Genomic DNA, 17,105 nt, shown 5'->3' with positions numbered 1-17,105 from the left:
ATCAGCAAAAATTTTAACTTATATTTTATTGACTATACAATAGTGCATCATAACAAACTGGATGGATTGTAACAATCTATGGATAATATTTCCAAGAATAGAAATTCCATAGCACTTCAACACGCTTCTGTATAATCTGCAAATTGACCAAGAGACAATTGTTTGAATAGAACAAGGATATATTATGTGTTTTAATATCAGGAAAAGTATGCGCGAGGGTTATATACTATGAGAATTTCTGTTTGCTGTTAAGTTGGCTGGGGCAGGATCCTCCCATGATGTGATAACATAATGTAATAACCTTCCTGATGGAGTCTTACGTGAACAGCCAAGCAGTTGTGGGAAGAATAAAGTAAACTTTTTCCCCATTAATTAAGCTTAAGATCTGACCCATGAGCTTGAACTGCACAGGACCTACCTGCTTCTATAACTGTATGAGCCACCTTCTTGATATAAATTTCTTTTTTTATATACACAAAAATAAGCATCATTGGTTTTGCTTCTCTGATTTATATCCCATCACTGTACCTATTCAACCAAGAAGCTGGATGATATGAAAAAGAATGAGACACCTAGATCGGAGGAACACTTATTAACAACCTTTGAGATGTAGATGACAAAACCTTGCTTGCTGAACTAAAAGAGGACTTGAAGTACTTGCTGATAAGGCTCAAGGACTGGATCCTTCAGTACAGAATTTAATTCTATGTAAATAATACCCAAATCCTCACAATGGCAGCAATAGACAATACTATGATAAAGGAGGAAAGATTGAAGCTGTCAAACATTTCCTATTGCTTGGATCTACAATCAATATCCATGAAAGCAGCACTCAGGAGATCCAATTGTGTATTGCATTGGGAAACTCTGCTGCCCAAGAGCTCTTTAAAGTGTCGAGAAGCTAGGATGTCACCTGGTGGAGTAAGGTGTACCTTCCTCAAGCCGTGGTTTTTTCGGTTGCCTCATGTGCATGTGAAATAAGAAAGGCTGAAGAAGAATTGATATATTTCAATTATGGTGGTGGTGAAGAATATTAAAGTACTATTGTCTTTCTGAAGAGCGAATAACTCTGTCTTAAATCAGAATGCTCCTTGCAATCAATGCTAAGACTCTGTCTCACATCCCGTGCACATGCTATCAGGAGAGACCAGTCCCTGGAGAAGGATGTCGTGCTGGTTACAGAGGAGGAGCAGTGGGAGAAAGGCAAACCCGGGAAATGGATAGACACGGTGGCTGAAGGAATGCACTCAGATGTAGGAGCAAGTGTGAGGTTGGGGAGGACCGGATCATCGAATGCACTGTTGTATGTGGGTCATTAGAAGTTGGACAACCTCACTGCACATAACAAGCTAACGACATCATCTCCTCCTAAGGAAAGCCTGCCTATCTACTTTTGAAAAATCATTGAGGGTAAACTCTTCGACACACAATCATATATGTACTCACTAAAATGACAATGAGTCAGCACTAATTTATGTTAATTAGTTAGGTTAGGTTTATATATAATTATTTTTATGGGTTTTTTTTTTTTGCTCGGGGTTCCATAGAACTGCTCAAGCTGCCATATCAGAAATGGAATTTCTGAACTAGATTTTCAGTCCTTAATGAAAGTTTATCAATGATTCTGAATCTGATAATAGCCTGGTGTGGTAATAATTTCTTTCAGAAGAATTTACACTAGACTAGTCCAAATGAGGTGGAAATCATTGGTGTGCCTAATAGCCAACTCTTCTGAGATGCTGATCTATTCCATTTTCCTCCGCCTCCTCCTTTGAATAATTCCTTAATGTCCCTGGGGCCTCCCATTTGCTGCAATGCCCACAGAGCCTTTTAGATCTTTGAGCACGTGTCTCATGTGGTTGGTGGGTGGCATTTAGTCCAAATCTGAAGGTCAGGCAGTAGTGAGCCACAGGCAGGGTCCAGAGCCAGAAACCAAAGATGTCCAAAACTCACCACAGGTTTCTTGCTTCTACCAAAGCTCAGCCAGCAAATAAAGGTCTGATTTTGCAGGTGAGGCTATGTGTGTTATAACTGTATGATGGAACCAGTATCCCTATAACGCCAAGTGTGACATTTTCGTAACCTTTAATTAAATGTATATATATATATATATATATAGATAGATAGATAGATAGATAGATAGATAGATAGATAAACTATGAAAGTAAAGAATAAAAACAAAATTTTTTCCTGAAATTAAAAATTCTTGTGTTTTATGGTTAAATATCCAAGGAAAACAAAGGATGTTTTTAAAATCACACTCTCCATCAAGGTAGAGTAGGGCTCAAGGAAACCAAGGGCATGGCTTGATTCACCCCTTCAACAAAAAGCCAAGTCTAACTCCCACTATAGTACTGCCCCCTGGTAGAGAGAAGACCTCCAACAAGGGACCATGACCACAGGCATATAAAGTCCAGAAGTGGGAATCGTGGCTAGAAGTTACCATCTTAATTGACTACAACTCACCCTGTTTGGTGGGGACTTGGACTCAGTAACCTTATAGGTTATTTATTTCCATACTAAGGAAACCATGGGGAGAACTAGCACCCAGGCAAACAACACAACAACAACAGCAAAAGGAAGCAATATTGAACCCTACCTACCTAATTACTCTTAATCTCAGCACACCTTCACACTTTTGGGGGTACTTGCTTTCAGTTTGATGAGCTTACATGTTGCTCTTTAATTAGACAGGAATCCCTCATGAGTAGTGGAAACATGAACATTAATCTCCATGCTATGTAAAGGACTAGTATATATTTAAATATGCTTACAGGAATGCCAAGGAAACAAAAGATGTGGATTCATACCCTGTACTAAAGTCGAGTCTTTTTTTAAAGATAATTTTATTGGGGGCTCTTATAGTTCTTATAACAATCCGTACATCGATTGTATCAAGCATATTTGTACATCATTCTTTTCTAAACATTTTCTATTTGAGCCCTTGGTATGAGTTCTGCTTCGCACCCCCCACCCTTGTGACCGCTTGATAAATTATAGATTATAAGTATTTTTATACCTTACAATGACCAATATTTCCCTTCCCCACTGTTTCTGTTGTTCCTCCCGCTCTGGGGGTGGAGGGGGTGATTTTATGTCAATCATTGTGATCCATATTAATCCCACCCTTTTAGGCATGAACTGGGACCTGGAGACTTAGGGATGAAAGAGTTAGATTCTTTTTTGGCAGTAGCTGGTCATTTCCAGATGAGAATGTCTACCATTGTTATTGCTTGGCATTTTAAGACACGATGTATTTTTCAGATGAAAACACCTAAATTTTTAGCTATTGTCAGCAAACTTTAAAAAATAAATAAAACTTTCCAAATGCTTGAGGTTTAGCACAGCATGCTTGTCTTTTTGTCTGCCCAGGAGATAAGTTGAAGATGTAATTTAATAATATGTCTTCCTCAAAGGAGGGAAATCATCTTTCAGTGGGCAACAAGTGGATAGCTTGCATGAACTCAGGAAGCCTCTATAAACCGGGGTGGGAAGATAGGTTCCCTATTGGGCCACTAAGCACAAGGTCAACCGTAGAACCCACTGCTGCTAGGGGCAACCAGGAGCCTTTCTGCTCCTGTCAAGATCTGTGACCTCAGAACCCCCAGGGGCAAGTCTACTCTGTTGTTAGGGTTGCTCTGGATTGGAATTGACTTCAGGGTAGTGAGGTTTGAGGTTGTTTTGGAAACTGGGGTGGAAAGCTGTACAGAACTGAAGGATTGTCTTACGTTTTTCTAAATTAGGTTGTTACAGGCTTGATTTGAATACTAAAAATGAACTTTATGATACAAGTAATTCTATTGTGCTTTCTTGGACAATCATTTATAATACACTAAATTCAATATTGTGGATAAAATATCTGAATAAAAATATACTCAATGTTGAGCTTCTTTTCTTGGTCAAAATCTCCCCCATTCTACTGTTGCATTGTATATGTTTTGAATGAATTGACTAGTAGGCATTTTTTCATAGTTCTTTTGGGATGTAATATAAGAATTTATTATTATCAGTTGTTATGAGAAAAACATATAATTCTGAACTAATGACCTGAGAGCTAAAGAATAAATAGCTACATTATAAAAAACAAGTTCCCAAGGACATAATTATGTTATTACTTGCAAACAGAGAGTTTCTGGTTCATTAAGTTAGAAAGGGGAAAAAAGTATAAATGATAAAGGTGAAAAATTTATTTTTTCATTGTTCATGTCTTTTTCCCCCTTGACCAATAAAAAATAAGCAGGAGGTTTTTTACACTAAATGAAAATGTAAATGGTGAAGCTTTCTTAAAGCCAGCTTCATGTGTCTGTTCCCATAGTTTGATTATGTGGAATTTGACCTTTATTTAAAGAGCATCTCTGTTGAATGATAATTGATGGTGCTTTGAGTGAGAGTTTATGACAGTACTTCTACTTATTAAAAATATTTTCCTTAAGGTGAAGATGTTTCTCTTTAACTTTTGTCCTAGCTTAACCTTTGGAAAGATCGTGTGAGCTCAGTTGCATTTATAGATTTAATTAGCATATTGTAGGCTTTTCCTGGTCATTAATAAAGATTTGGGGGATGACTAGATTTAGTCCTAATCCTGATAACTCACCAGTTTATTTCACTTGGGAAGTCATTCATTCATCCTTTTTATATTGCTGGGTTTGAGCTTTATTTAATTATAGTAATTCAAACCCATTAAAATTTTAAAATTTTCTTTATATAAAGGTAGTCTCCTAATTACTAATTTACCGGCATTACTTGTGACCCTATTAGAAAACAACAGTGCTTTGTTTTACTTATTCAAGCACGTACCCCCTGTTGGGTTTTGTAGTCTTATGAGGTTAAACCCAATGGTAAGATAATGACTGACTAAAAGTAATAATATAAAAAAAAAGATTCCAAGGCAATCAGCCCATTCTGCTGCCTATAATTTAGAACACATGAACCTTCTGTAAGGTTGAGGTATCGATGAGCATAGTAATTTATCTAATTCTTTTGCTGTGTGACTTCTCTAAGCATATCCTGTTTGATACTACACAGGCAAGAAGGGAATTTATAGTGTAGTTAACCTATCCATATGCTTCCTGTGCAGTATCAAATTAACTCTCTATTAATATCTGCTTGACTCTACCCTGAAACACACACTCCATTATCTATTTTCAAATATTTCTGAATTAAGCTTGTATACAACCTTATCTGGTTAATTCCTTAAGCCACTTGACATTGGAAGGAAGAAAGGTAGTAGAGGGAATAAAAGTCAGATTGTGCACAATTCCTCTCTACAGCCCTTAATAGCTGTAGACTTCCTAGCTGTATCCTTGCGGAAGTTGCTTAGGCTCTTTGTTCCTCTCTAAAATGGGAATTAAAATAAGAGTTGCTGTTATTTCCCATTGAGTCAAGGTATAACAGAATGATACGTAAACATGAACGATTGAAGCAGTTCCGGGTTTTATGCCATCTTCTTGATCATTGATATAGCTGAGCTCATTGATTAGCAATTGTGTCAATTCTTTCTGTGTTGGTTTCCCTTGTTTCAGTGACCCTCTGTTTACCACACATGACTTCCTTTGGCAGAAACTAGTCTTTTGATATTGTTATGTCGGCAGTGAGCAAGCTATGTGCTATGTGGCCATTAGTCATTAGAGAGCTGAGAATCAAAATAATGAGATCTATCTCCCACAAGCAATTATAGCAAAGTTCAAAACGAAAAGCAACAAGTACTGGTCAGAGTACGGGGAGATTGGAGCTCCTCACAGCCTGGTGGTGAGACTATACAATGGTGCGAGCACTGTGGAAAAGGTCTGAATTTTCCTTCAAAAGAAGTAGAAATATCAGATGATCTAGCAATCTTGCCACTAGATTTATATACCGGAGACATGAATTGATATATGCATGCTAATACTCACTGTGTTATTCACAGTAGCAAAGATGGAAACAACCTAAGTGCCCCTTAATGGATGAATGGATAAACAATTGTGATACGTACACACAACTCTAAGATTGATGAATCCATGAAACACCTCATAACACACATCAACCTGGAGGACATCATTCACCAAAGGACAAATATTGTATAAGACCACTATTATAAAATTTCAGGAAAAAGTTTCTACACAGAAAGAAACGTTCTTTAATAATTACCAGGGATGGAAAAAGGAAGGAGGGAAATCACTAGAAAGTAGACATGTATTAACTTTGGTTAAGTAATAGGTGATAAATTTTGTATTGTTATACTTTGCAATTCTCAACAGAACTGGGTTTGTTTTCTACAATTAGAGTTATTATGAGAGTTAAACAAGTTAATATGAGTCAGTCACTCACTTAAAATACTGTCTAATGGAAAATAAGCACTCCATAATTATTATTGTGCCTTGTAGACTTATTCTTATGTCACATCAAAGTAGATGCTTCCCTGTTCATTTGTCACCCATTTCTCCATTGTGTCTCTCGTGGTAATTCAACTTTATTCATCATGGACAGTTTCAGGCTGTTGAAAGAGGTCTGTAATTCTACCCCTATTCTCCTACCCTCCGGACTCTCCAGGTTTAATCCAGTCATACGACTTGTCATGTAAGTGTTTCACATTATAGATTGTTGGAAAGAACTCCTTAGAAATCAGAATCCATCAAGCTTTCAACTATGATTGTCACTTTTAGGTCATTATGTGGTTTCAAAATTTGTATGGACTAACGGGATGTTGGACATCTCCACAGCTTAAATCCTAATGGATCCTTACATGCGTACTTCACAGCCTACCTCTTCTGGTTGCTTTTGGCCTTGCCACCCCTGCCTTGGATGGTACTGTATTCACTTTTCACATACATGTTTTTGAGAGTAAGCTGATATCTGACATGACTTGACTTTTTTTGTAACATTTTTTTTCCCTTTTAGAGGGGCCAGAAATACATTTACCTCTCTACAGTCATGTTAATACTGCCAACTAAGCTGTATGGAGCATCCATTATATGCTATCACATGTATCGACTTAATCTTCATAACCACTCTACAACATGCATATAATGTACATATATATAAAGATAATTTTAATATATATATACTATACATATACAACATAGCTACTAAATATGGGAACTAAGACATAGAGAGAGAAAGTAGCAGCAATAAGAGGTGGATTCAGTTTCCGTTCTGGGCGGCCTGACTCTAGGATCCAGAGATGCAGCTTTGTCTATTTACTTGGCACAGCTACTGGGTGCCGTTGTACCATTAGGAGGCGGTCTCATGCAGGGTTAAGTGTATCTCAGATTGTTGCTTCATGTTTGTAAGTGGGAGCAAGCAGGACATGTTACTGGCACTCCGATGTTATGCCTTCACGGCGTCTGTAAAGCACAGAAGTGTACATATGACACAGATTTAATCAAGGAACTAATAGAAATTATTTAAACCAGTAAATTATATACACTTAGTGATTGTGAAGGGGTGAGGATATTCATGGCTGTTACTAATCTCTGAAATGAGAAAAATTCAAAATGAATAAAGAAGCATCAAAATGCTATGTTATTGTTAGATATTTATACTTTACAAGAGGGCTCTGAACTTAGTAAAAAAAAAAAAATGATGGCCAAATTGTATCTATTGAACAAGGGCTGTGTTATGCTGGGCTTCTTTCTCCTTGACTTTCGCGGCTATTTTGTTTAGTTTCTCAATTGGTACTGCTCCTTTCCCCAAATAACTGGCTTTACTTCTATGTAACTGAAGTTACGGCATGTCGTCATTTTGGTGGAAAGAGATAATTTGTTGTTTGGATGAAGGAGGAATAAAGCCGCTTGATAATAGCTTTTCAGATTACCTGGGAAAGGCAGTCCTCAGAATACGAACACCAACTTACTGTGCAACCTGCAGTCACTAACAGACTATAAAGCCAGTGGATTTAAATTTTTGACTTACATACAATAGTTCTTGGTGACAAATGGCCACTGCTTTGTGATGCTCATCAGAGCATTCTTTGTTTTATTAATTTACTAATATGTTCAAGATGTTGTAGTGTATCTGGAAAGTTTCTTTTGTGTTTCTATATAAGAATACAATCATTTAAAGTACTAATGTTTGATGATAAATGAACATAACTTTTATATAACTTAGACTTAAAGAGATTTAGGAGCAGAACTTGGTTCAAACAGTACATTTTTGCTCGCCTCACCCCTACTCCCATAATGACTGATTTTCACTTTCCAGCAAAACCTCTTCTAATGAGTATCTCTGGATAAGACACTCCATCATTGCTGCACGCAAGGTGGTGACATCCAGCTGGACAGCTAGGATGGGGGAAATGGCAGAAGGTGTTGGAAAAGTTTGATGAAAAGTACAGCTTCCTGTTAATCCTCCTGGAGGAGAATGTCTTAAAACTCTTAAAGTGGTTTCCTGTTGCAGGTAAACTCGTAAAATGTAAGTAGCACTGGGTTTTGATTGAATGAAGACAGATGTTACAGATGCAGTCTCATTTCCAGACAACCCGCAGCTATTTCGTTCCTCTGGCTGTCAGTGGGGCAAACACAGGACATGAGTGTTAGTTAAATATCAGCCCTAACATGTAGGTATAAGCAAGATAGTAAAGCCAATGCGTGTGACCAATAGAAAGGTAAGTTATTTTCGAGGCAATGCTTGAAATTTAAAAAAAGAAGTGGGTTTGGATGAGACTCCTCCCCATGTCTTCTATTTCATTTGTGGTTTTTTTAATACACATGGGTTAAATATAGTGTTAGACATACCTAACACATTCTTGTAAATACTAATGATGTGATGGGGTGGCCCAAATAAAGCTTTAGGTCGTTTTACAGTCGTGTCTTTTTACTCTTTGACATATGTGTAGGATAGCATTCCATCCCCACAAAGATCTTGTCATTTCTGAAGTGATTGTTGGTTGCCGTTCAGCCAGTTTGGGTTCAGGGGTCTTTACATGTGGGGTAGCCCTGCTCTACGGGGTTTACCGGCTTGTCTGTGGAGGGGCCTCTAACTGGGTTTAAAGCAGGGTCTAAGACTAATTTCAAATGGCCTGTTCATGACCCATGAAAATAAGGACAGTATACAGATCGCAGAGCCACCAAATCTCTCAAGGTGTCAGATTTTGACCAGAGTGGAAATGGAACGCAATGGCCCACTCAGACCTCACAACTTTGAATGTCTGGGCTGGCTCCTGTCTGAGCTGGGCAAAGCCACCTTTCTTCAGTTCAGGTCAAAGCATTGGGCACAGAGGTATTTATTTGGCTGTTAAACAGTATGTATGCAACCCTTGTGTCTGTGAGCCTTGACCAAACTTTTCAAACTGGTTCAAAATCCTGGTTTGAGCTGCCAACCTTTGGTTAGTAGTTGAGCGCTTAATGATCGCACCACTCAGGCATGTGTCCCAAGCACATTCATTTAGGAGACCTATGGAGGTACTTCTCATCCATAATGCCTTTTTTACTGTGATTGAAGTTCTATACTCAGGCTGAGGAAGATGACTCTATCTTTGAGCCATTTTGATAAAGATCGTCAGTGATATGTGCTAAAAGCATAAAGGCTATTTCTGCTCCATAAAAATAGGACAATTAGATTAGGGCAAATCTACCCCATCCACGTGGGTTTGCAGCCTCAGGAGGATGTGCTGCTTGTTCTTCTCTACTGCGTCATTCTTCAGGCTAGTGTTTGTCTGGCTCTCACCCCCAGTAGTCTATTCAAACTGCCTGGGAAAGGCAAAATGACCAAAGACAATAATTGCTTTCTCAGTCCTATCTAACTGCACCTCTGTGCTGCATTTGGATTATTGATCCTTTCTTTATTCTTGGGATTTTATTTCCTCTGACTGCACTATCTGTCGATTCTCCCTCTACCTTTTTGATGAATGCCTGTTGGCTGGCCACTCATGGATTGTGACTCATGTTTTTGCAACAGCAAACAAAACATTGCTTTCCGTTGTTTGCCTCTTCTTATTCATTCAGTATCAGTTGTTTGCGCGCCCACGTAAAAACTTGTCTGCGGACAATAAACACAGGAGGAGCCTTTTACATTCTTCCATGTTGCAGCTCTTCATAACGCTCCTTCAGGTTCACATATTTTAAAACACTTCTTCATCTAGTCACTGATTTTATTCCTCCTGCCACTTTCATCAGAGATTTGTTTCAAACCTCAAAGCTACAAAGCTGGTCATGTTGATCTTCTGCATCATTTCTTTGCTTCCCATTGCCCCTGAAATCAAATCCAAGCTCTTTCCGTGGAAGACACTGACCCCTGTGATGAACCATGGACATTCATTCCTTCAGCCTTGGACTCTCATGCTCCTGGCTTCCAAGTCCAGACTAAGATAGCAATCGATAGCTTGTTTCCCACAAAGACTGTGCCATTTCACCCACCGTGTCCTGGTTTGCCGCATTCCATCTGCTTAGCTTAACCCATTCCAACGTTCTCCAGTGGCTCTTACTCCTGCTTCATCTGTAGAGAAACTTCCTCAAGTGCTTCTGAAAAAATCCGCCATTGAAACCCATTAAACAAGGTTCTCCAACACATGGAGTTAGTTGTCTACTCAAGGCCTGATGCTAGCTTACTCAAGCATCATCTACTACAAGAAGCCTTTGTTCCACTCTCTTATGGGGCAGAGCTCAAACTTTATGTTTTCTTATCATGCTGGACATTTTTCACTTATGTACTTCAGCTATTTGATAATCATTTGAATAACAAGCAAGGGTTTGAATAGAATATTTGCTATTTCTTTATGTTGCTTAATTCTTCAATATTTATTTGCTTTTTAGGAAGCCTTTGCTCCCTCAAACCATCTGCCCCCAAGGTTAAAAATGCAATTTCAGTTCCATAGAAAATTATCCTAGTAAAAAATAGAAAATAATGAACAAGATGATGTGATATGGTAAGTGTGATGATAGAGCTATTAAGAGGGCAATATGGAGCTGTGAGATGCATCTATTTCACCCTTTTTGATTTTGTCTTGGCAAATCATGCTTGGGGTTTCTGGGATGGTGCCATCCCAGCATACCACCCTACCCCAGCATAGGGGTGTGGGGGGGGGAGAAACCACTCGGTGTTTCTTGTTCTCCTCTTGGAGCATAATCTTCTGATGGCGATGGCAAAGAGATATCAGGAAAGCCTGGATGCTCAATCATATTTTTTCTTGCCTTCGGAAATTCACTGGCCAAGGCAAGTTCCAAATGAAGAGACAGCTACATATGGAGACGTCTGGGAGGTTGCTAACAAGAACCTTCTACATCTCCACAAGGGGCAAGCTGCACTCTCATGCATATTAATGACTTTCACAAACCAGAAAGCCCTGCATTTTATTTCTTCCCATATAACTAGATATGTAGCATGGTAGCTGGGTATGAACACAACAGTGGCTAATGACTGAACTATTAAAATAATATTTTTTGAATTTGTGATAAAAAATGAAGAATATGTGAAGTGAAACATTTTGCATTAAGCTCTGTGTATGAACATAAAATACTATTTTCCTCCTCTGTTTCTCTCCTCTCTTAGGTTCTATTTTTATCATGTACTATGTCAACATAGTCAGGATGAGACAATTGTTGTTTTTCTACTGCATATCCTTTCTGTAGTTTTGGATTTAAGATTAACCCATAGGTAAAGGAGTTTCTTTTTGTAGAATAATAAGGCTATAATTGACAGGCAATTAATTCTAAGTCACAATTAATTCTGTGACTTACTGTGGTTAGGATTTACATATCAAATTGCTCAAATATTCCACAGAAAAGAGAGAGTTTTAATTAAAGAGACCATAAAGCTTGTCTCCTTCAACATCCCATCAGACTGGTGATTTTGTTAAGCACAGGGCCTGAGAGATTTTAGGCCATGATTAAATGTTACTGTCTTTCTTCTTCTTGCTTATAAAGAAACATAAGAGGTGAGTGCATTTTCATCTAGAGCAGCCGTTCTCAACCTGTGGGTCACGGCCCTTATGGGGATCGAATGACCCTTTCACAGGGGTCTGCCCGAATCATAACAGTAGCAAAATTACACGTACGAAGTAGCAAGGAAAATAATTTTATGGTTGGGGGGGTCATCACCACACGAGGAACTGTATGAAAGGGTCACAACATGAGGAAGTTTGAGAACCACTGACATAGAATAACTGAAAAAGTGAAGGCATTTTAATATAGAGTGTCTTTAATGTGTTGTACTGTGTATTGTGGCTTCTCACAGGCACAGGTAAACACAATGGACTTCGGATTTTCAGAACAATAATCTACACATCATGCACTCAATTTGGCCCTTTATAAAAAGACTCCCAAAGTGAATGCTTATCTTAGAATCCGTATTTTCCACAGTGGGAAGACTGCCCCGGGGGCACTGAAAGTGTCCAGAGGGCGGTGTGGGGTATAAAAGTAGATGGCTATACTTTGTTCTGGGTAAGGGCACTGATAGCTAGATCTGGATCTATACCTAAGATTTCATTTTCAGGGGAGGCGTTAAGGAAGGGTTTTTCCTGAGAGTGGGGCAGTAGGACAAATAAGTGTTGGAACCTGTGAGGTTGTAGGATCATTTACACTTGAAGCCGCTAATCATGGCAGCATCAAGTGAAACTCCCTTTATGTTTGTAGAACTGTCAAAGCCTATCTGTCTTCTCCTATTTACTATTCTATATGATGTGCGTCTTCCTTGCTAAAGGAAATAATGTCATCTAGTATATGTTTGCCTCATGCGTGTGTCTTGAATATTCAACTTGAAAAATAATGAAAACATATTGGTGTTAGAATCAACTATGAGATAATAGTAGTTCTTCAAATGTTGACCCCAAATCATCCTGCTAAACTTTAAGGTTTACTTCATTACTCCAATGGCAGACACTTGCCCGTTTTAAAGATATGTCTGTAGCGTGCAGACAAGGACCTATTGTCTTAATTGCTGGGCTAATTGGAGGGCTTTGGAAAGAGATGAGTTAATGCTTTCTGATTTAAGAGGATTAGAGCTAAACTGTCCTTGTATCGTGAACACCTTTTATGACAGACTAAGAAATGGGCTTGTGATCCGGGAGTGTCATTGGAGATTATGGAGTAAAGGGTCACTTCTTTAAAAAAAAAAAAAAAAAAAAAACATTTTTAGGGTCATTTCTTAAAGGAGATATAGTCACAAGCAGAGCCTACTGAGAGGTGACTGGAAAGTTTCCTGAGCCTTTTCTGTTTCATTCCATGTGTTTAGGAAACTTTGCTTGTTTACTCCTGTTCCAGGGAAGTAATAAGCAGTTCTCATCACTTTCCTGTTCGCCTTTCTCCTTCTCAGACACATCATTTGACTTTCATGGTTCTTTTCGGCGGCTTAGCTGCCTGCTGTGCACTTTCTAGTCCTAACTGACCTTGCTGAAAGATCCCTTCTTGTTATTTTCTAGATGGTTTACAAGTTTCTAAGGTATCTTTAAAAAGGGATGGCATGATGACGGCCCAAGATCCTCACAATATAGTGCTTTGAGCCTATTTGTATATCTCGATTGTAGTTTTTCCACCCCCTAAACTACTTTTTCTTAAAAGGAAATGATAAAATTCAATAATTTTATATAAAGATGGAGAGATACTATGGAACTGATATTACTTTGGAACTGATATACTTACTTAATAAGTGAGTATAAATTCTACATCCATAAGGCGGCTGTTCTTTCATTCCTAAAGGCTTGTGACTAAAATATTTTCCATGCCCATGGTTGTATTTATTAGTAAACATAATCAAATGCCTCAAACCTTCCCATTTGAGATGGATTGCTCTCACATCTCATGTTCTCAAAGGCCCTCCCGAGGCATTGGGCAGCCTCTCTTGCTTCCTGCCTTAAAGCTGCATAAATTTTCTCCCATAACTTATATTTCAAAGCTGCCCTGTCTAACATTCATTTCTGCTGCTTTGCTGAGTTCTTGTCAGACAAACTATGCCCAATGGAAAATAATTATGTTACCAAAGATACCATTTATCTAAAGCTTTTAAAGAGAGTGTTCTAAAGGCATCTCCAACATTTTCCCCCAAACTAACTTAAGTTACGATCGACTTTTTTTAGGTTAGGGGTTACATTAAGGCGGTGGGCGAACTATGGCCCACGGGCATGTTTTATTTAGCCTAGAAGACGTTATGAGACCTTTGAATTAATTGCCAATATTTTACAGTTGGGAGATTTCACATAAGCATCCAGATTCACATTTTTTGAGATATTGGAATACCTGGCAACACGAGGCTTGAATTTCTGCACGACACTGTTAGTGCTGAAGGGTTTCGAAGGTTAGCGCTCAAGTTACCGGCAGTTCCAGATCCTGTTCCATCCCATTCCTAGTCCTCTTGGCCAAAGTAGGGGTATAATTTACACCACGCTTTCTGAAATGTTAATTTCTCTACGAATCACCAGAGGGTTTTGTGAAAATTCAGATTCTGATCCAATTGTTCTGTGCTGTGGCTTGAGATTCTGCGTTCCTTCAAAGCTCTGTGGGAGGTCAGTGTGGCTGTCCCCGACATTTGAGTAACTGGTTGCTCAAGAGTCGGGCTCAGACCAGCAGCCTCAGCATCTACAGACTCATGCATTTGGGAGGAGGCCCAGGAAGTACAGTTTTATTGTACCCTCCTAGTGTTTCTTATGATCAAGGATTGCAGCCTTTAGTATGGATGGCAAGTTGATGGAAAGAAGGTCAGAATCCTCCTCACAATTGGATCACTAGGTGGTGTCATGATACGTGGAGAAAAGTTTGAAGTTGCCAAAGATTTCTTCTTGCTCATAAGCACAGTCCATCAGTGCTCATGGAAGCAGCCATCAAGAGATAAAAAGACACATTCGTTTGGGTAAATCTGCTGGACAAGATCTTTTTAGAGAAATGAAAATCAAGAACATTACTCTGAGTACTGAGGTGCGCCAGACCCAAGCCATGGTATTTTCAGTGGCCTCATATGCATGTGAAAGTCGGACATTGAATAAGGGAGACTGAAAAAGAGTACATACATTTGAATTGTGATGCTAAAGAAGAATATTGAAAGTACCATGGACTGCCAAAAGGTCGACCAAGCCTGTTTGGGTCAGAGACCAGCTTGGCGAGACTTCCTTATGTGTGTTGTATATATTGTCGGAAGAGACCAGTCCCTGGAGAAGGATATCGGACTAGGTAAAGGAGAGGGCCTCAAAATAGAGGAGGGCCCTCAATGAGATGGAGTGACACGGTGGCTCCAACAATGGGCTCAAGCATAGGAGCAATTGTGAGGCTGGTGCAGGACCAGGCAGGTAGTGTCCCTGTTGTGCATGGGGTCACTCTGGGACAGAACCAATTAGATGCCACGTAACAACAAGGCATTCTGATGACACTAAAATGTAAAGACCAATCTTCTGGGCTCTTTCAGGATAGAGTATTAAACCTAAAACCATCTATTGAAGAGTTTCTAATCTCTGAGTTGGTATCAGGAACCATTTGGGGAAGCTTCAAAACCACTGATGCTTAGATTCAGAGATTCTGATTAAACTGGCCTGGGGTAAGGCATCAATATATTTTTTAAATGCTGTAATTGATCCTACTACTCAGCAAAGCTAAGAACCATGGCTAAATAACAAGGCTGTCCTGACACATTACCTGACATTCAATAGCTCTCGTCAGAAATTTATATTTATAGCTTATGTCCATTTGTGTTTTGTTATATTTGTTCTCAAGCAAAATGTAACTAGTTTCCAATTATGTGCTTGATGATTATCATGTTGTTTGATCAAAATAGGATAGTTCCCAAGTTAACGTGTGTACGTATGTGTGTGTGCTTTATTGACTTGAAAACCTATCTCAAAACCTCTGGGTTGTCATTGTTGTTAAGTGCCAGCGAATTAGCTTCCACCCATAGCAAACTCACAAACAATGGAAGGAAATGCCGCCTAGTCCTGTGCCGTGGTCACATGTGTTCCTTTGCTTGGGCACACTGTTGGATCCACTGTGTCAATCCATCTTGTTGAGGGCCTTCCTCATTTTCATTGCCACCTAACTTCCCAAACATGATGGTCTCCTCCAGGGACTGATCTCTTCTGACAACATGTTCTAAGTATGTGAAGGCAATGTTTTGGCATCCTTGCCTCTGTGGAGCACTCTGGTCATACATCTTCCAAGGCAGATCAGTTTGTTCTTTAGACAGTTACTGATACTTTCAATATTCTTTTCACAATTCAGATGAATCAATTCATCTGTAGTCTTCCATATCTAATGTCCCACTTTCAAGTGCATGTCAGGGTATTGAAAATACCCTGACTTGAGTCAGGTCCACTTTATTGTTTACTCAGTTCTCTCTAAAGAGGTTTAGTACAGGTGCATCTTTGTTGCAGGTTCAGGTGCATCTTTGTTGCAGGTTCAGGTGCATCTTTGTTTCAGGTTCAGGTGCATCTTTGTTGCAGGTTCAGGTGCATCTTTGTTTATTCAGTTCTTTAAAGAGGTTGAGTACAGCAGATTTACCCAAGGCAACACATCCTTTGAGCTCGATATTGGGGCTTCCATAAGCATTGATTGTGCTTCCAAGCAGGATGAAATGCTAGACAATTTTAAACTTTTCTCCACTTATCATGTTACCTGTTGGTCCAAACATGAGGATTTTCATCTTCTTTACTTTGAGTGATCTATACTAAAGGCTGCAGTCCTTAATCTTCATTAGCAAGTGCTTCATCCCAAGGGTTCATGGGGGAGGTGGGTGTGGGGAGGGAGGGGAAAATTGAGCAGCTGATACCAAGGGCTCAAGTAGAGAGCAAATGTTTTGAGCATGATGATGGCAACATATGTACAAATGTGCTTGACACAATGGATGGATGTATGGATTATGATAAGAGTTGTACGAGCCCCCCAATAAAATGATTTAAAAAACAGCAACCAAAAAACCAGGCTACTACTAAGCCATTTTCAAATTCTGCTTCTGCTGCTTTTTTTCCTACAATCCAGCTTCTTTGAGTGTTACCTCAACTATTTGTGGAGAGTGCATTAAACATTTGATCTGAATGGATTGGAAAATTTATCTTCTACAAAGTTTTGGCATAATCTAATAGGTTAAGTTATACATTGTGCAACACTAGAAATCATGTTCATAAGCATAGATTTTTTGTGTGTGTGTACTGATACTGGTTTCAGATAACAAGCAGAACAGTGCTCGGAGGGAGAGGTGATGTTTTCTAAATTGTACAA

At 39.0% G+C, this 17,105-nt stretch overlaps 1 protein-coding gene across 8 annotated transcripts in view; it reads left to right on the top strand.

Annotated features, from left to right (window-relative positions):
• Positions 1-17,105, top strand: part of LOC142436679 (thyrotropin-releasing hormone-degrading ectoenzyme-like) — a 508,970-nt gene that overhangs the window by 178,145 nt on the left and 313,720 nt on the right. Inside the window, exons 1-2 of one of the 8 annotated variants that reach the window (XR_012782058.1) lie at positions 6,444-6,555; positions 8,179-8,388. The exons of the other annotated variants lie outside the window; for them this stretch is intronic. The gene's annotated coding sequence lies outside the window, so the exon portion shown is untranslated. Of the gene's footprint in view, positions 1-6,443; positions 6,556-8,178; positions 8,389-17,105 lie in introns of those variants that run through there. 8 annotated transcript variants of the gene reach the window in all.

The sequence above is a fragment of the Tenrec ecaudatus genome, unplaced genomic scaffold, assembly GCF_050624435.1.
Source record: "Tenrec ecaudatus isolate mTenEca1 unplaced genomic scaffold, mTenEca1.hap1 Scaffold_540, whole genome shotgun sequence".
In the NCBI taxonomy this organism is placed as follows: domain Eukaryota; kingdom Metazoa; phylum Chordata; class Mammalia; order Afrosoricida; family Tenrecidae; genus Tenrec; species Tenrec ecaudatus.
The sequence above is the reverse complement of the archived record's forward strand: the minus strand, read 5'-3'. Positions and strand labels throughout refer to the sequence as shown.